The 19,337-nt window shown below is 43.4% G+C and overlaps 1 pseudogene; it reads right to left on the bottom strand.

The window, feature by feature from the left end:
* Window positions 1–891: 891 nt before the first annotated feature.
* LOC118802838 lies at window positions 892–18,404 on the bottom strand (annotated as a pseudogene).
* Window positions 18,405–19,337: the final 933 nt, after the last annotated feature.

Raw genomic sequence — 19,337 nt, 5'->3', positions numbered from 1 at the left:
GACTAAGGGTCGGCACCCTATTTTTTGTGGTCTGGCTCTGCAGTCATGAAGTTGATGTCCAGCATTACCGCAGTACAAGCACAGATGGTTTCTCAGCCGATGCAGTCTCTCCTCTTGGGATAAACGGGACGAGTCACACTGCATGGGTTCGGTTGTCTCGGCTGGTTCTTGGGTGACTCTCGCTCTAGTAAGCGTCCTTCTGGTGCTTTGTTCGGCTGTAGGTCTGTTGCAGTGGTGTAGGAGATGATCCAGCCGGATAGCAAGAGTGATAAGGTGATCCAGGGTCAGGTCGTCATCTTTACAAGCAAGCTCGTTTAAGATGTCCGCATTGAGCCCTTGATGAAACATTACTAAGAGAGCTGCCTCATTCCAACCACTGCTAGCCGCTAGTGTACGGAACTCAAGAGAGTATTCCACTACAGAGCGATTCCCAGGACGTAACTTGGAAAGTAATTCCCTACAAACCTTGCCTTCGTATGGATGATCGAAAAACGTCTTGAATTCAGTAATAAACTGAGCATATGAGACGCGATGAATGTGAGTCCAGCTGGCTGTATCCCATTCAAGTGCTTTATCTGCTAAACGAGACACTATAAAAGATTTCTTGGTTTGGTCAGAGCTGACTGGGGAATTTTCAAAAAAAACTAAACACTGGAGTAGGAACCCATGGCATTTGTCAGGATCACCCTCAAATTTGTCAGGTTTACTAACTGGAAATACTGTGCGTGAAGCCTCGGCTTGAGATAGTGGGTTAGCCATACTAACTTGTGGTTCAGCAAGGCTCATACTCTGAACTTGATTAGTTAACCCCTTAACACTAGCAACTAGTTGTGCCAATTGAGCTTGCTGTTCCGATTGCTGGTGGGCTAGTGACTCTAGTGAGTGTGTTACTCTGGACAAGACCTGTTGATGTCGGCCCAGTAGTTGTCCTTGTTCATTCAGAGCTTTTTGAAGAGCTTCCGGGTCCGCCGTCTGCATGTTAGGCAAGGTATTCTGTAACATGCCAACAAGAGTCAGACACTTGCGGTTAGAGAACACAAAGGAGGCTTTACTGGTGGAGTCCAAGGTCGTAGTCACAAAACATGCAGGGCTCAAATCCAAAAGGCACAGCAGATACACACAGACAAACATAACACACTCGAAAAGTTCAAAAAGGGTCAGACAAAATAGACTGTCAAAAAACAGGCAAAAAATGTCAAAAAACAGGAATCCGAATATCTTGGCGAACAATCCAAAGGGAAGAGCAAAAGGCGGAGTCAAAGAAACGAAAAGCAATGGTCATTAACAGGATACAGACAATAGATATAATGCTCAGTAGACTGCAAACGGATACAATACCTCACAACTATTTACTACTAAAGCCCGGGCTTATGAACTGAACTAAGAAAGTCATATGACCAATAACACAGGTGACACACATCAATATTCTGGAGATCTAGAGTGCTGACTGGAGCACAAGGAAAGGTCAGGAGTCATGTGATCTCCCAGAGGATTCTGGGGGATGGAGTCTGAGTGAGACTCAGAGTGCAAGGGAAGCTCAGCAGTCATGTGATGGAGTCCGGGTTCATCTGAGAGCTTGATGGATGCTTGACAGTTCCCATTAACTTCCATTCAAAGTTAAGAATGTTTTTTTCCTTTTCTGTGAAGTTACCATTTGGGGATACAACAGCGAAGATGTGTTTTATTTATGTAGCTTATACATATTTAAATAGGTCTGTCAGTATTTTAACTGAAAATGTTCCCCACTTTGGTTGTAATGGAGGGAGAATTCGGAATTCCTTTTTGCCAGAATGAACCTGAATGGTCCAGGGTTTTCATCCCTGTCGGTGGCCAATGATCTGCAAAACAAAGAAAAAATAGATTTAAATTGATTTATAAAATTATAGCTTGGCCTAAATCTCTCCTGTTACCCCAAATGTAGTCGATCAGTGAAGACATTATAATTTTAAAACATACTGTTCACTCTCCAGGCCATACAGACCACATATGGAGACTAAGCTGCAAAAACAGCCTGGTTTTCAATTCATTCATTTCAATGTTTTTGTGATGTCACGAAAGTTAACTACATATATAAAGAGAGATTGGAAAATAGTCATAAAAAATAATAATTTAGAACAAAAAAAACACAAATATTATAAACAGATCTCAGAAGTAAAAAGTAAAATACAAGACAAATGTAGAATATGTGCCCTTCAAAACAGAAGCAAAAGAAGCAGGAACTTCAGATGCCAAAAGTGTTGATTAATCGATCACATTGGTGGTAAAGGGAAGAATCATGTAAATTTTTGTATAATGATATATAATTTTGTGTAGTAATGATATGATGAAATATTTTTGTGAATTTCTCACCGTTCCATTTTTAGTGTTTGCACAGATGTAAATATCGCTCATATCAACCAGTTCTGGCTGGTTGTCGTTGACGTCCAGAACCTTTATCTTGACAATCGTATACCCTTTTAGTCCTGTAGATACAAAGAGACGATTTTTACTGCAGATACTGATGTTTGTGATTCTACAGTTTATAATACGAAAACATAAAATAGTGTATCAGCCCTTTAATCTGCTGTGTCTTATGGATTTGTACAAATAACTGGCTCTAAATGTAGGTATTGTGATATAAACTGAGTCTGTTCTACAGTTTCTCATTAGACTGAATGAATAACCGACTCTAAATGTAGGTATTGTGATATAAACTGAGTCTGTTCTACAGTTTCTCATTAAGTTGAATGAATAACCGGCTCTAAATGTAGGTATTGTGATACAAACTGAGTCGGTTCTACAGTTTCTCATTAGGCTGAATAAATAACTGGCAGTTACTGGGATTCTCATCTATTTCCAATGGACAGTTGAGCCCCCTGATGGAGTACCTGATAAAAGAACATCACATTAAATTCATCAACAGCTCTGTAGCTCAGAATATATCACACTGAGACAATGCTGATGTGACACAGCTTAAATCTTATAAAAGTTCACCCTATTATCCTCATTTTCAATGTTTATAATTTTAGTTTTGGGACAGATTTACGCATTTCAGTGTTCCAAAAACACATTATTTTCTTCCTACTGTTCATCTCTATTCACCCACTGTCTGAAACGCTCTGTTAGAGCTTATTTCTTCAAGCCCCGTCTCCCAATCAGCCTAGTGTGCTCTGATTGGTCAGCTTGCTCACTCTATTATGATTTATCAACCACCAGAGCAGCATCCTGCTACAAGTTCCGCCCCCACATTGCTGTAGCTGTTCTTACAACAGCGTCGGTTCTGCTGTATCAATTTGATCCAGAGTTGATCCTGTCAGTCCGGTAGAACAAGCTGGTGGAGCCGATCCACCTTCGCGAGCTGGACTGGAGCAGGACGTTTCAGAGCGGTCAGCTTTTACTCTGTGGCTCTCTGTGTGAGGGGGCAAAACTCGTCGGTAAGCAGACAGCAAGGACTGTGTTACGAGATTGAGTCACACTGTAACAAAGGAAAAGGGCTGGAATTCCAACTAGGCGTTTCAGGCAGCTGAGAAAAGTGGATTCTGTGGGAGAGAGTTTCTCCCTCTGGGGGGAACGCTGAGATTTGGGACTTTGCAGACGTTTACATGCACAAAAAGATACAACACACTAAAGGAAAGAGAAAAAACAAAAAGCATAATAGGTTCCCTTTAAGGGCCTCAGAAAATGCTCACTTTGGTTCACCCATCCTGTTGTGGTGAGCTACACTGTCACTGTGATGTTCACTGAGATACAAAGTCTAATTTCACCTCAGAAATTGTCGTAACACAAAATAATGTCAGAAAATAATCTAGGTTATGTCAGCTTGACATCAAAACTGGAAATTGCAACGTTTAGGACAAATAACGCCTGTTGGAATTAGTGTTTATAAATGTTTATGTAGGTCTGTGTTAATGGTCATTAAGGGCTTATGAGCAGGTGTCATGTAGCCTTAAGAACACTGACCCACAGTAAAGCAGATTGATGAAGACAAATTCAGACATAAACATCTGGTTGTTTGGGATACGGGGTTCTGTCCAAACTATCACTTTAAAAAACATTTTACAATTTACAATGAAAACTAGTGGTTCTACTGATTGTGGATTATAGCAGTAAACAAACAGTGTATATAGAATATAGTTTACTTCATCCTGTAGTTGGTCCTGTCCGGGTCTCTGGCTGAGACAGAGCCAATGACTTTATTTGTAATAGGGCCCTCTTGGACATCAAAGGAGTAGGTAGTCTTGCTGAAGACCGGTGGTTCATCAACATCAAGCACAGTGATGTACACTTGGGCAGTGGTCAGCATGGATCCCTGATTATCTGGAGGCTGAGCCACGCCGTCTTCTCTGACCTTCACTTTAACGCTGTAAGTTGAAATGGTCTCATAGTCCAGGCTCTGGAGGAAATTACGACATAAATGTTAAAATATTGGACTTTCTTGGATTTACACCATGTGGTAAAGGTGATGTGTTAATATTTCATACAAGTACACAAATAAATAACTTCTTAGTTAGTGTCAGTTATCAGCTGTAATTTAATGTTGTGATTAAATTCAAAATTTTAGTAGCAAAGTAAAATTCTCATTTTATTGGCAGAAAAGAAAAATTAATAGTCATTTTAGTCACAGTGGCATAACTATACTTAATATTGTTGTTACGGGGGGGGCAAGTGTAGAGCAGTAAAATTGTGTTAACTTTTGTTGCATAAAAAAATATTTTGTTTATAAGGCTGCAAGTATAGGAAAAAGGCATATGGAGGCTGAACGGAATAGAGCAATAGAACATGTGGACAAATCTGTGAGAAAATAATGGCGGGAAAGGGCAAATAAAGGAGACGTCAGTATACTCAAACAAGAGGCTATAAAAAAGGGAATACAAATCTACTCTCCCTCACGAGGAGAAACACTTTAGTTTCGTGCTTATAAGAACAGAGCACTGTGATTTAATAACAGATCAGAGCTCAGTTCAGCTTTCCTTTCTGCGTTACTTTCAGGTCTCTTTAGCGTCCAACTTATTTTTTTTCTTTTTATCCTCAACAGAAACATTTATTTTTTTTTATTTTCTTTTCTTTTCTCAAATACAAACCTCTGTCTAAAGTACTCTCTACAGTGGTGCAACAGTGAACTGTTGCTGGTGTGGGCTTTTAAGCTGAGCCCAGCAGGTGTGCTTGTTCAGCGCTGATTAGCATTGGGGATTCTGCAACTTGGAGTCAGATCTACCAGCTCTTCCACTGTGTCGCACGGGCCCCTTGCTGGCGACCAGCGGCACAGGATGATCCCTAACAGTAACCCCCTCAGGGGTTGCACTAGATGTCCCCATACTCGAGTGGGCGGGTTTCTGGAAAGGGTCCCATCTACAGACTCCATAGTCTTACTGGGAGACTTCAATGCTCATGTTGGCAATGACTGGGAGACCTGGAGAGGTGTGATTGGGAAGAACGGCCTGCCCAATCTAAACCCGAATGGTGAATTGTTATTGGACTTGTGTGCTAGGCATGGATGGTCCATAACGAACACCAAGTTCCAACCCAAGGATGTTCATAAGTGTACGTGGTACCAGAGCTCCTTGGCTGAAAGGTCAATGATCGACTTTGTTGTCGTTTCATCTACTCGGGACCGTATGTTCTGGACACTCGGGTGAAGAGGGGTGCTGAGCTGTCGACTGATCACCACCTGGTGGTGAGTTGGATCAGATGGCAGGGAAGACTAATGGTCAGACCCGGTAGGCCCAAGCGAATAGCGAGGGTGTGCTGGGAATGACTGCCGGAGGCCCCTGTTCGGAATGATTTAAACTCCCACCTCCGGGAGAGCTCTCTCATGTCCGGCAGGAGGTAGGAGACATGGAGTCTGAATGGACCCTGTTCAAAACCTCCATTGTGGAAGCTGCCAGGCATGGCTGTGGCCAAAAGCTTGTGGGTGCCTGTCAGGGCGGTAACCCAAGAACCACCTGGTGGACACCGGTGGTGAGGGAGGCCGTCAAGCTGAAGAAAGAGGCCTTTAGGGACTGGATGGCCCGGAGGACTCCCGACTCAGCAGATAGGTACCGACCGGCAAAAAAGGTGGCAGAAGCAAAATCCAGGGCATGGGACGAGTTTGGTGAAGCCATGGAAAAAGACTTTCAGTCAGCCTCAAGGAGGTTCTGGACAACTGTCCGGCAACTCAGGAGTGGTCAGTGGCGACTCAGAAACTCTGACTTCAAATGAGGATATTGTCGGGCGGTGGAAGGAGCACTTTCAGGAACTCTTTAATCCGGGAGGCATGCCTCCCTCACGGGAGTCAGGGCCTGAGGCTTCTGGCGTGTCAAGCTCCATTTCCCTGGTGGAGGTCACTGAGGTAGTTGGCAAGCTCTTCAGTGGCAAGGCACCGGGGGTGGATGAGATTCATCCAGAGATGCTTAAGGCTCTGGATATTGTGGGGCTGACATGGCTGACACGCCTCTGCAGGTGGTGGTGGTCCCTATTTTTAAGAAAGGGGACCGGAGGGTGTGTGCCAACTATTGGGGTATCACACTGATCAGCCTCCCTGGGAAAGTATATGCCAAGGTGCTGGAAAGGAGACTTTGACCTATAGTTGAACCTCAGATTGAGGAGGAACAATGCGGATTCCGTCCCGGCCGTGGAACAATGGACCAGCTATTCACCCTCTCACGGATTGTTGAGGGGGCATGGGAGTTTGCCAACCCAGTCTACATGTGTTTTGTGGATATGGAGAAGGCTTACGACCGTGTTCCCCGAGATATCTTGTGGGAGGTCCTCCGGGAGTATGGGGTGCCGGGGCTACTACTCCGGGCCATTCAATCTCTGTACTCCCGGAGTGAGAGCTGTGTTCGTATACTCGGCAGTAAGTCAGAAAGAATGAGATCGCAAATACAAGCGGCGGAAATTAGCTTTCTCCGTAGGGTGGCGGGCTACACTCTATTTGATAGGATGAGGAGCTCGGCCATCCGGGAGGAGCTCGGAGTAGAGCCGCTACTCCTCCGCATTGAAAGGAGCCAGCTGAGGTGGTTCGGGCATCTGATCCGGATGCCCCCTGGACGCCTCCTGGTGGAGGTGTACCAGGCACGGCCTACCGGGACAAGACCCCGGGGTCGTCCTAGGACCTGCTGGAGGGATTATATTTCCAAGTTGGTCTGGGAGCGGCTTGGGGTCCCTGGGAATGAGCTGGAGGAAGTTGCAGGGGACAGGGTCATCTGGGATTCTCAGCTCTCCCAACTGCTACCGTGACCCTATCTGGACTAAGCGGTTAACGATGATGATGATAAATAATCATTTATGTTATGAAGCTTTAGTCAACAGAGGCATGATAAAAACTCAAATTTCACATGCAGAATGAGCTTTTAGTCCCTTAAAAGTTGCTGTTTATCTTTCAGAGATATCAGTATTCCTTAATAAAAATGTCAAATAATGTAATTTTAAAAGGAATAACGTGGACGCAGGCGTCTACACCACTAGGGGGCAGTACAGAGGCTGCATGACAACATCTATGAAATTTTTAGGCAACAAGGCATCAGGCTATGTTTTGGGACACCTTGTTTCTATTATAGACTCCAGCGCCCTCTAAAATGATTAGAACTAACTCACTTAATTGCATGTTTAAATAATCTGAATGAGGATTTAGTCTGTAATTCTGTCGTAGTTTGTAGTTTTTAAATGAGTAAAGTCACCTTTCTGAGTTTGAGAGCTCCATTGTTTTGTTTATCTGGTTCCATGTAGAAGACGTCATTGAAGTTCTGCAGAGTAAATCCGGGTCTTTTGTTCCGCTTCTTGTCCCGGTCCACCACAGGTAACGTGCCGACTGTGAAGTGTGGCTCCTCGTTTTCTCTCGCGCTAAAGCTGTAGATTCCTGAAAGGAAACAAGTTGTGGTTCTTTTTAGATCATTTGAATTTGATGAAATGTAAATATTTACATTCAAAGTTAAATTTAATGTTTTTGGGGCATTCAGACGTCTTCGGAAAACTGTCACGTCACCAAATGGCTGTGATCAGTTGTTTGTGTTTGAGTGTTGATCAGTAACTGGTTCAGGGACGCATGGCTCACCGCATTAAAGATGTGTATTGTTGGTTGCTAAGCGATAGAGCCCACCTGTTCTACAGGTAGTCATTTACATACATTATGATACAATGTTGCAGAAATTAACGTATCATTAATGTATTTACCATTAATATAATTGTGAATTATCCGACCTGTGATATGAGAACCTGTGTAACTTTTGAAACAAAAATGTTGTAGTCAAACACAATCTAGCTCATCAATTACTTCATTAGGAAAATGTAAACATCTTAATTTTGTAATTTAATTTTCAATATATTTAGATTTAGTACGTTTCGGGTGAGATTCTACAAGGAGGCAAATATCCGAATGCACCATTATAAGAGCTCACATACCTTTTTTGAAGGTTGCCATGTTGTCATTGATATCGTTTATATTAATAGTCACTATGGTGGTTGTACTGAGTCCTCCAGGTGAGCCAGGTAAGTCTGAGGCATGAACAATCAGTTTATACTGACTTTGAGTCTCACGGTCCAGTTTGTTATCCTGAACAGTGATTTCACCTAAAACAAGAACAATGTGGATCCTGCTGAGGAAACACGTACGCACATTTTACGTATATATATATATATATATATGGTAGGTTGCATTGACTTTCATTGACAGTAAAGTTACCATTGGAGATACAAGGTTTTGTTCTGACAGCAACGAGATACAGTGGCACTGATACTTAAATGGCCACAAAATGTTTGTTTTATCAGTTGTTGTTCTGTAAAGTCTCTGTTCTAGTGCGGTTCTGCACTCTTCCTCACAGTAACTGAGATCTTCCTCGTCTCCTCTTCTGTCTTCAGTGTAAGAAATGAGGAACAGTCACTCTTCACTCCAAACTCTGGGTGAGTTTTCAGATTTACAGATCTGCTGCAGCACATTGTAAAGTTTTTCAGAGGAATCCGGTCAGAGTTACAGTTTCTAGACTATGAAGGACCGACTGGGTGAACCAGTCTGCTACAGTGCCACCCTGAGGCAGAGCAGTGCTGCAGCTCTTGTTAGTTAAGAACACCAAAGACAGAAGCTGATTGTGGGTGAAGCAGATGAACAATGAATTTGTATTTGAGTCTGTTTTTGCCATGTTGATGTGAACTTATCAGCTGACCCCTTAACCATGTATCTAAACTTCTCCAGCTTAATAAAATACAATACATCCCTAATCCATTGTGCAAATGTCGGGGCGTGGCTTAAAATAAAATAAGATTTTGTGACACCACACCAAACAAAGCCAGGGAGGCTGACGGTTCAAAGGATTCATCAATAATATCGATTTCTATTTTTTGCAGAGATCAATATATAGGAAAAAATAAATCATAAAATATGATTCCTACATGTTAAATTCAGTAAATAGATAAACAAGTAATTGTGCTTTAACATGAAGACATGTGTTCTCTGTTAGTGGCTTCGGTGAAGAAGAAGAAGAAGAAGATGATGATGCGGGAAACGCTGCACTTTAGGCAAATGCTCTTTATTCAAGAACACAGCAGCAGGGGAGAACCGCCACTCAGCGTTGTTTAAGCCAGGACACCAATCGCCATACCATTGTACTTCATGGTTGGCACAAAATCCCCACTGTCTCACTCTCAGCCCAGCCCAGAAACACAGATGTACACAATAAATCGAGCTCCACAATGTATTTACAGATTTAAGTCTCCTGTAGCGTGGCCACAGAGTCTCTGTGTGTGGCTGCTCTGCTGTGGCTGCTCTGCTATGGCTGCGTGAGCCAGTAGGGGCGCTACATAGGACCCCCTTCAAATGTCATCCTGGTGACTTAAATGTGATGGTGCATGTAAAGTGAGTGAGGTCAAAATTGACAGTAAAGTCAATATGTGCAGAAGTGATACAGTGAGTTTTATGGCTGAGGTAGAAGTTCAGTGAAAATGTACACAGTAAGTAGCAGAAGGTGCAACTTTAACTCTATGAACCGTTAGCAGCCTGAAAACACCTTCAGTGAGATTTAGTGAGATGGTCCTGTACCTCGGCATGAGCGCTCCCTGATGGATCCAGTGTAGGTCTCAGAGAAGACTGGCGCGTGGTCATTAATGTCTTGTACTTTTACAGTGAATTCTATGTCGTCATCCAGGGGCCGTTTGGTGATGGTGTTAAAGATGTGAGCTTTCAGTTTGTAGGAGCTTTTCTTCTCTCGATCCAGAGTCGCCATAACAAAGATCTCTCCAGCTTTATTCACAGTGAACAGGTCATTCACTCCATCCACTCCTTCTCCAGAGATTTTAAACTGAGGACTGGCGTCTGCACGGGTGTTTAAAAGCTGGAAAAGATAAAAGTTTAAGCAACATATGTATAAAATTATTAATTATTTTGTTTAAGCCAGTCAGTTACATGTCCTATAACACTGCTGTGAGAATTGTTAATGTTATTAAGTTTATTTGACCTGTTTTTGAGAATTGTTTGCTTATTTTAAGAAATTTTATCTAGCTAAATTTTCTTATTGCAAAGGCAGATAATTTTGCTTGTTTCTTTAAATAAGTGAAATGATCTTGAAATTTCCTGAAACAGCACAATTTTCTACCAGTAAAAATGAGATGATTTCACCAGATAAAGTTACTTAATAAAAAATTCTAGATTAATTTTATATTGTTACCTTGTCTGTTTCTACCTACCCGGTAGAACCTACCTACCTCAAAAACTTAAACTGACATCTTTTTGCAAATAGTCCTCATTTGTGACAGTTACCATAGTTTTAACTCATCTTTCATGTTAATAATATAACAACTCCTCTGTTGATACACAGAGCCTCATGAGGGAATGGTTTATTCTACAGTTACCACTTGTGACAGTTCAACAGAAACCAGACGCTTGCTGATGGAAAGTTGAGAACACTTTAGTCACCAACAACAAACAGCACAAAAAGGGCAGAGCAAAATCGTCGTCGTGAAACAGGCAAAAAGGTTAAAAAACACAGATCAATCAGAAAAGGCAACAGTACCAAAGGGAAGTAACAAAATACAAAAACGGGTGAAACAAAGCAGTGGTCAAAAACACGGAAGTCGGATAATCAGAATAGAAACGCTCAGTAAGTCTCAACAGAACAATACCTCGCAACAAATCTAACTAAAGCCCGGGCTTATATACTACTAGTTCCCTATCTCTTGAAAATACACACAGGTGAAAGCAGTTAGTATTCTGGTGATTGTGAGCGCTGATAGGAGCGTTCGCGAGAGTCACTGGTCACGTGAGCCCCTACTGCACCATGGGCAATGGAGTCTTTGTCGGAATCAGAGTCCGCGTTCGATAGCCGAGTCACATGATCTCCCATGGGATTCTGGGAGATGAAGTCCGTTTCATGAGAGCATGCCGTAGGCGTGACAGTACCCCCCCCAAAGAGTCCGGGTGGGCCTCGGCACGAGGACAACCAGGACGACAACCACTCTCACCACCGGATCCTCGAACCGGGGCCGAACCAGAGCTGCCGAGGCGCTGGATAGGTGAAGTCTCTCCGCGACGATCTCTCAGACGGGCGGGACGTGAACTGGTGAGCCTCCTACGTGGACGGCCTCGGGGACGAGGAGCTGGCTTCTCCGGGTGCTGACTATGAAAGTCCGCGATGAGGCCAGGGTCCAACACGTCTTTGGCCGGCACCCAGCATTGTTCCTCGGGGCCATAGCCCTCCCAGTCCACCAGATACTGAAGGAGCCCGCCCCGTCTCCTGGAGTCCAGCAGCCATCGGACAGCGTAGACTGGGGCCCCATCTATCACTTCCGGTGGTGGTGGCATGACGTCTGGTGTTGCCTCATCCAAGGGCCCTGTAACAACGGGTTTAGGAAGAGACACATGGAATGAGCGAGACACTCTAAAACGTGGGGCTAAGTCCAACCTATAAGTCACATCATTGATACGTTTAATTATCTTGAATGGCCCAATGTATTTAGGCTGAAGCTTACGGCAACTCCCCTCGGAAGGGCGAAAGTCCTTCGTGGCCAACCACACTCTGTCACCAGGATGAAAGACAGGGGTTTGTCCTCTGTGTCTGTCGGCCTGTTCTTTCTGCCTTTGGAGGATGGTCTCAATGTGCTGGTGAGTCTCCTCCCATACCCATTCACTATGCGTCATCCAGTCATCCACTGCCGGAACGTCCGTTTGTGATCCAGTCCAGGGTGCTAGGGGTGGTTGGTAACCTAAAATACACTGGAAAGGAGTCAGTCCGGTAGCAGAGCTAGTCAATGAATTTTGTGCTATTTCAGCCCAGACTAAAAACTTCGACCAATCAGAGGGGTTATCATGGCAGAAAAGTCTCAAAAACTTCCCCATTTCCTGATTTACCCGCTCACATTGCCCATTAGATTGCGGATGATATCTAGATGACAGACTGATGGCTACCCCTATGTGCTCGAAAAAGGCGGCCCATACTTGGGAGGTAAATTGAGGCCCCCTGTCTGAAACGATATCCTCCGGGATACCGAAAATTCGAAATACATAATGAAACAATGTCTCTGCAGTCTGAAAGGCACTGGGAATTGTGGCAAAGGGTATAAAACGAACTCCCCTAGAGAATCGGTCTATAACTGTCAGAACTGTCGTGAATCCTTGTGACTCAGGTAAATCTGTGACAAAATCCACAGCGATATGAGACCAGGGTCGGTTGGGTATGGGCAAGGGCATTAATTTGCCGGCTGGTAATGCTTTAGGCATTTGGAATGTGAACATGTGGAACAGGAAGACACAAAGGAATGAATGTCCTGGGTCATTGACTCCCACCAATACCTATTGGCCAGTAGCTTGTAAGTTCGAGTCTCCCCAGGGTGTCCGGAGGTTAACGAGGAATGAGCCCATGTGATCAGTGAGGTTCTAAAAGGTTCTGGTACATATAGTTTACCTAGAGGGACACTGGATGGGTACTTGGACGTGGGGTAAAGCTGCTTCAATCTCCTCATCGATCTGCCATCGAATAGAGGAGACGTTTACCTCAGGAGGAAGGATGCGTTCCGGTGTCTCTAGTTGTGAGTTTGCCATTTCTTGATGCACCCTTGACAGCGCGTCAGCCTTGGTATTACGAGAGCCCGGCCGATAGGTGATACTGAACCTGAAACGTGAGAAAAAAAGAGACCATTGAGCTTGGCATGCATTGAGTCTTTTGGCTGTGTGAAGATATTCCAAATTCTTATGGTCTGTCAGAACGGTGAAAGGATGATTGGCACCTTCCAACCAATGGCGCCATTCCTCCAGTGCTAGCTTTACTGCCAGTAGTTCTCGGTCGTCGATTCCATAGTTCCTCTCTGTAGGTGATAGCTTGTGAGAAAAAAATGCTATGGGGTGCAATTTGAGAGGAGATCCATTCCGCTGAGATAATACAGCTCCAACTCCTGTTTCTGAAGCATCCACCTCTACTATGAAAGGTTGTGTGGGGTCGGGATGCTTCAGAATGGGCGCTGTGGTAAAAGCTTCCTTAAGATCTTGGAAGGCTCTCTCGGCCCTTTCAGTCCAAGTGATCTTTTTAGGACTTCCTTTAAGCAGTGAGGTGAGTGGAGCCGCGATGCTGCTAAAGTTCCTAATAAATCTGCGATAAAAATTCGCAAACCCCAAAAATCTCTGTACTTCTTTCACGGACTTGGGTGTGGGCCATTGAACAACTGCCTCTACCTTGTGGTCGTCCATAATGACACCCTGAGCGCTGATGATGTACCCCAGGAAGGACACTGACTGTAGGTGGAATTCACATTTTTCTCCCTTGAGGAACAAATTGTTCTCTAACAGCCATTCTAATACTGCTCTGACATGTTGGACATGGGACTCAAAGGTAGGGGAGTAGACTAGAATGTCTTCGAGGTATGGACGCAGGGAATTATAGTAAACTGAGACGCTGGTGCTGTCGTCCCGCCGCTCACACGCGATCATTCAGGTTTGTGGACGGTGGAGCGGAGGAATGCCAGATTGTTTCAGGGTGCTCCCGTGTCTGTGTGCCCTTTTGGTTCTCTCCTTTTAGTTAAGCTGTTATAGTCAGATCTGCCGGAGTCGTTAGCCACACTCTGGAAATGTTTTACATACTACTATACATACACCCATACAGAAATAAACTAACTCCATTTCCCTACCTTTCTTCCGAGAAAACGACTGCTCACCTGTCCGGCCGGACACTGCTGGATGATTGTTTGTAGAGCTCTCCGGCTACCCGCTTCAGACCAGTTACCCACAACCCAGTCACCGCCACCTGCCTTGGACTGGCTGCCCACTCTACACTGAAGTCTCCTAACTATTACTACTATTACTATTAATATTAGTAGAATAATAATTTTGTATGTAGTTTGACCAGAGGAGGATGGGTCCCCCCATGTGAGCCTTGGTTCCTCCCAAGGTTTCTTCCTCAACTGAGGGAGTTTTTCCTTGCCACTGTCGCCCCTGGCTTGCTCACCTGGAGGATTTACATTTCATGTTGAAACTTTGTTCTAAACGGATTTCTGTGAAGCTGCTTTGTGACAACATCAGTTGTAAAAAGCGCTATACAAATAAATTTGATTTGATTTGATTTGCTATTACAAACTGTCCTAGCATGTCTCTGAGGGTGTCATTGATGAAGGCCTGGAAGACCGAAGGGGCGATAGAGAGCCCGAAGTGGTCAAAAAGGAGGTTTTCCATTCATCCCCTTCTTTAATTCGGATTAAGTTGTAAGCACTGCGAAGATCCAACTTAGTGAAGAATTTCGCCCCTTAAAGTTGTTCTAGCGCCACGGGCACGAGTGGCAGGGGATAAGGATACACTTTAGAAATCTGGTTCAGGGCTCTATAATCTATACAGGGGCGTAGGCCTCCATCCTTCTTTTTAATGAAAAAAAACTAGAGGCTATAGGGGATGTGGATGGTCGTATAAAACCTTGGTCAAGTGCTTCTTGTATATATACATCTAGTGCCTTTTGCTCCTCCTGTGTAAGGGGATATATTCTAGCTTTAGGCAGCACAGGGTTCTCTATAAGTTCAGTGGCACAGTCGTAAGGCCTATGAGGAGGTAATTTTGTGGCATTTTTCTTGTTAAACACTTCCCTCAAATCTCTATATTCAGGGGGAATTTCAAATGTGGAGTCAGAGTTGGGGCTTTCTATCGAGGTTGAAGAAACGGAAATGGAAGGGGTGTCCAGGCACGTCTGGAGACAGTGCTCAGACCAATGTGTGATTGTACGCTCTGCCCATGATATTATAGGGTTGAAACAACAAGAGAATTGGGATGAAAGTATATAATGACAGGCAACATCACCAATTTGGAAACCAACCCCTTTGTGGGAACACTCACCACATTAGCACGTGGAGTGAACTCCACATGCTGACCAGGGGTCGGCCCCTTGTATCTTGGAGGTCTTGTGCGGCAGTCACGCACTTGATGTCCCGCTTGGCCACAATAGACAAAGATGATTATCTAATCGGCGCCTTCTTTCCTCTTGAGACAAGTGGGAGGAGTCACACTGCATTGGTTCCGGGGGTTCAACGGGCTCTCGTGTAACTTTTACGTGGGGCAGTGTACTTCTATGGGTTCTTTCGTTCCGATTCCTTTTTCGGGAGTGAAGGAGATGGTCTAACTTAATGGCTAGAGTAATGAGTTGATCCAATGTCAGGTTTTCATCTTTGCTAGCCAGTTCGTTCAATATGTCCGTGTTTAGTCCCTGGTGGAACATAACGAGCAAAGCCGCCTCATTCCACCCACTGCTAGCAGCGAGAGTTCTAAACTCTAAAGAATAATCAACCACAGAACGATGTCCCTGGCGTAATTGGGACAATAGTTCTCCACTTACTTTACCTTCATATGGATGATCAAATACCAACTTGAACTCCTTCACAAACTGAGCATATGACATATTATGAAGGCTGGTCCAGCTAGCTATAGCCTATTCCAAAGCCTTTCCCGCTAAACGAGATATTACAAAAGATATCTTGGCCTGATCTGAACTAGGAGACGAATTCTCAAAAAAGACTGAACATTGCAGCAAAAAACCCCGACATTTATCGGGATTACCTTCAAATTTGTCGGGTTTGCTGACTGGAAAAACCGACGTAGAGGCTCCTGCTGCTACTGGGAGTGGCGCAGTGCTTACAGTCTGTTCAGTGAGATTCATTCTTTGGAGTTGGCCGGTTAGTCCCTGGACACTAGCAACCAGTTGAGCTAGCTGAGCCTGCTGTTCAGCCTGTTGATGGGTCAGTGACTCTAGGGATTGAGTAACTCCTGATAAAACTTGCTGGTGGCGTCCGAGGAGCTGTCCCTGTTTGGTGAGAGCCTTCTGGAAGGCTTCCGGATCCGCCGTCTGCATGATGGCGAGGTATTCTGTGACAGTTCAACAGAAACCAGATGCTTGCGGAACTGAACTTGGAAATGAGTTAATAAGTAATAGGGAAGGTGCAGTGCCTTTCTCCTGCGGTCATAAGAATCCTTAGTTCTATGCACGTTTTTGTGCTCCCCCAACTAGGCCCTGTGATGCACTGCCACCGCACACACACAGCCCTTTAGAATAAAAGTCCCTGTAAAAGGCAGAATAACAAATTAACCAAACAGCCTAAAATCAACACGTACACCTTTCTAATTTTTAACCAGACAGAATAGACGTGCCTGACATCACATATTAATAGAATCACACAATGTTCATGAGAAACACAAACCTAACTAGAACATTACTACTCTTAAAATCAAAAAGGTTTACAGTAAATAAATAACGTTAAGCACCAAACCAAATGTTTCATATAGCTACTACATCAAATTCAGTAATAACAGCATCTGCAAATCTGTTCTGTTTCACCACAGATAACAGCTGCATGTTTTATGTTAGTCTAAAAAGATGTGAGGTATGAAAATACTGTTGTGACCAAGAGCTGTCCCTTCTGCCCGAGTCTAGACATATATGAATATCTCTAATATGTTCTGTGCTGTTGCCCTAAAACTATCTGTAGTCTAACTTATTTAAAAAGAATTAAAGGAATAAAAGAATATCAACAAAAAGTAAAAAAGGATAAAACAGAATAAAAAAGGAATAAGAAGAATAAAAAGACTTCAGCCGCTGAGTTCTTATTGAGCTTTAAGTGGCAAGATGGTTCCCGAACAACCACAATGCAAATATCATCTCGCTGTGTCCTTTTTTATGGCCCTTTAGGGTGATGAAGTAATTACCCCACCCCTTTTTACACAACACACCAGCTTAGTCCCCATTGTATCCAAACCCTGCACCCTTTTTGGTATAAATTGCATGAATAAGATGTTGAAGAAAGCCTTTATTACCTTCATATTCATCATTAGTAAATGCATTAGTAATTTAATTGTATGGTTGTTAATATGACAGGTCATGTACCCTTAATGTAAAGCGTTACCCTTACATCAACATCATAATGAAAAACGGTTCTATTAACTACATTTTAAATGATTTCTCTGGTCAAGACAGAATTATTCGCTGTGTAATTTTGTTCCTTTAGAAGCTCTTACCTGTCCGATTAGCTGTGGAAGAATTTGGGGTTGTAATTCCTCAAAAGCAAGCAATGTGTTAAACCTCCATTCTCGCTTTTATCTGTGAAGAACCGGACTGTGCTGGACAACATCTTCAGCCGCACTGAGGATGAACTGCAGGCTCAGGAAACCTGCCCAAAGTAAAGTTCTGCCTCCAGACAGGGTGGATCATCCTCTGGAGAAGAAAACCACAGAGCAATTACTGATCACTCTAAACCAGACAGTGAGGGAGGCTGACCAGGCCAGTGACCCTGTAGCTTTAAGAAGAGAAAAAAGTTTTTTCCCACAACCTTCTTGGTTGGTGATGATCTCTCTGAAGGTCTGAGAGGTCTGAGAAGTTCTAATGCATGCTTTTATCTTTTATGACATCAGTTTTGTCATTAAAGGCTTTGGCTACAAAACCTTTCTGAAAGCTCTCATTTTCCTTTGCTGTAGTTGCTCCTACTGAGTTTAACCAGAGAAAAAAAACCTAAAAAAGATCTTGTTATCTCTGTAGTTTCTTCTGGAGAATCACAAGAAAGCAGAAGTTTCTCCTGCTGCTCAGATGTCTCTCCGGCTCAGTAGCCTCACGTTTCTCAGTAAAGCCTCTCATTGAACTCAGATTTGAAGATAATAACGTGTTTCTGTAGCTGAACTCTCACCTCTCCTTTATCACTGATGACTCCTTTTGATCCTTTTGATAATGCTACAGGAATTTTAGGAGAATCACCATCACGTCTCCTGAGCAACATTTGAGCTATAAAACTTTTCTCTGGGCAGTACTGAGAGTGGTCACACAGAGTGACCACTACTAGATCAGCTTTGCTAGTCAGCCAAGCTAGTAACTAAACACTAAACACAGATCAGCTGCAGTCTCTCCGTACAGGAACACGACTGATCACTGTGAGCTCATTAGCAGAATGTTCTTATTGGAGGGGGGAAGTTGGAACACAATGGTGGGTAATTACGTTGATCATACATCCATCCTGCACTTCAAACCCCTCCCCAATTCCCACTCAACCCTTGTACATTTTCACTTTATCTCTCCTGTGTGTGTGTGTGTGTGTGTGTGTGTGTGTGTGATTATATATATATAGACATATATAAATACACACAGATATAAACACACAGTGTGGAACTACACTCCTCCTAATTACTGAGTTCAGGTGTTTCAGCCACACCCATTACTAACAGGTGGATAAAATCAAGCACATAGCCTTGCAGCCTCGATTGACAAACACTGGCAGTAGAGGATCGCACTGATGACCTTAGTGACTTTCCTGCTGTAAGGTGTCTGCTCTGAGATTAAGGACTAGTTTTAAATTAAATACAAGTTTTAACATCAGACAACTTGTTTCAGTAACAGGAGAATCCTCCTCCACTAGTAAAAATATAAGAACATGAAAAGCCAGCATATTCTAAAAAACAAAGAATACATTCATAACATATCTAAAGACAATTGACTTTTTCATCAATCACTGAGTTTATCTTCTTTTAAATAAAAAAAAAAGACTTTCAGTGATTCAAAAATGAACAATTGTATAACAACATAACGAAGACCGTTAAAAAGAAACCATTAATGAACGGTTAGTGGTTTTGGTCAGTGGTTTTGGTTACTGATTGTACTTTTTCTCACAGCGTTTGCTGCTTCAGTCTCAGTAAAAGAGAAGAATGAAGTCATTAATGAAGATAAAGACTCTCCTACCTGACGAAGCTCCTCCAGCTGAGCTGGTTGGACAAGAAACAGGGAAAAGACTGAGGATGAGCAGAAACAGAGGTGGAAAAGTGGGAAATAAAAAAAGACAGATAGTGGTAAAACAAGAAAGTGGAGAGAAACATGGAGAGAAGGGAATAAAGAAAGGGGGAACAAGAAGAGAAAGAATGTTGGAGAGAAAGGGAGAGACAGATGAAGAGAGAT

The sequence above is a fragment of the Colossoma macropomum genome, unplaced genomic scaffold (assembly GCF_904425465.1).
Source record: "Colossoma macropomum unplaced genomic scaffold, Colossoma_macropomum, whole genome shotgun sequence".
Taxonomy (NCBI): Eukaryota; Metazoa; Chordata; class Actinopteri; order Characiformes; family Serrasalmidae; genus Colossoma; species Colossoma macropomum.
Note: the sequence above shows the minus strand (reverse complement) of the source record. Positions and strands in the feature narration are given on the sequence as shown.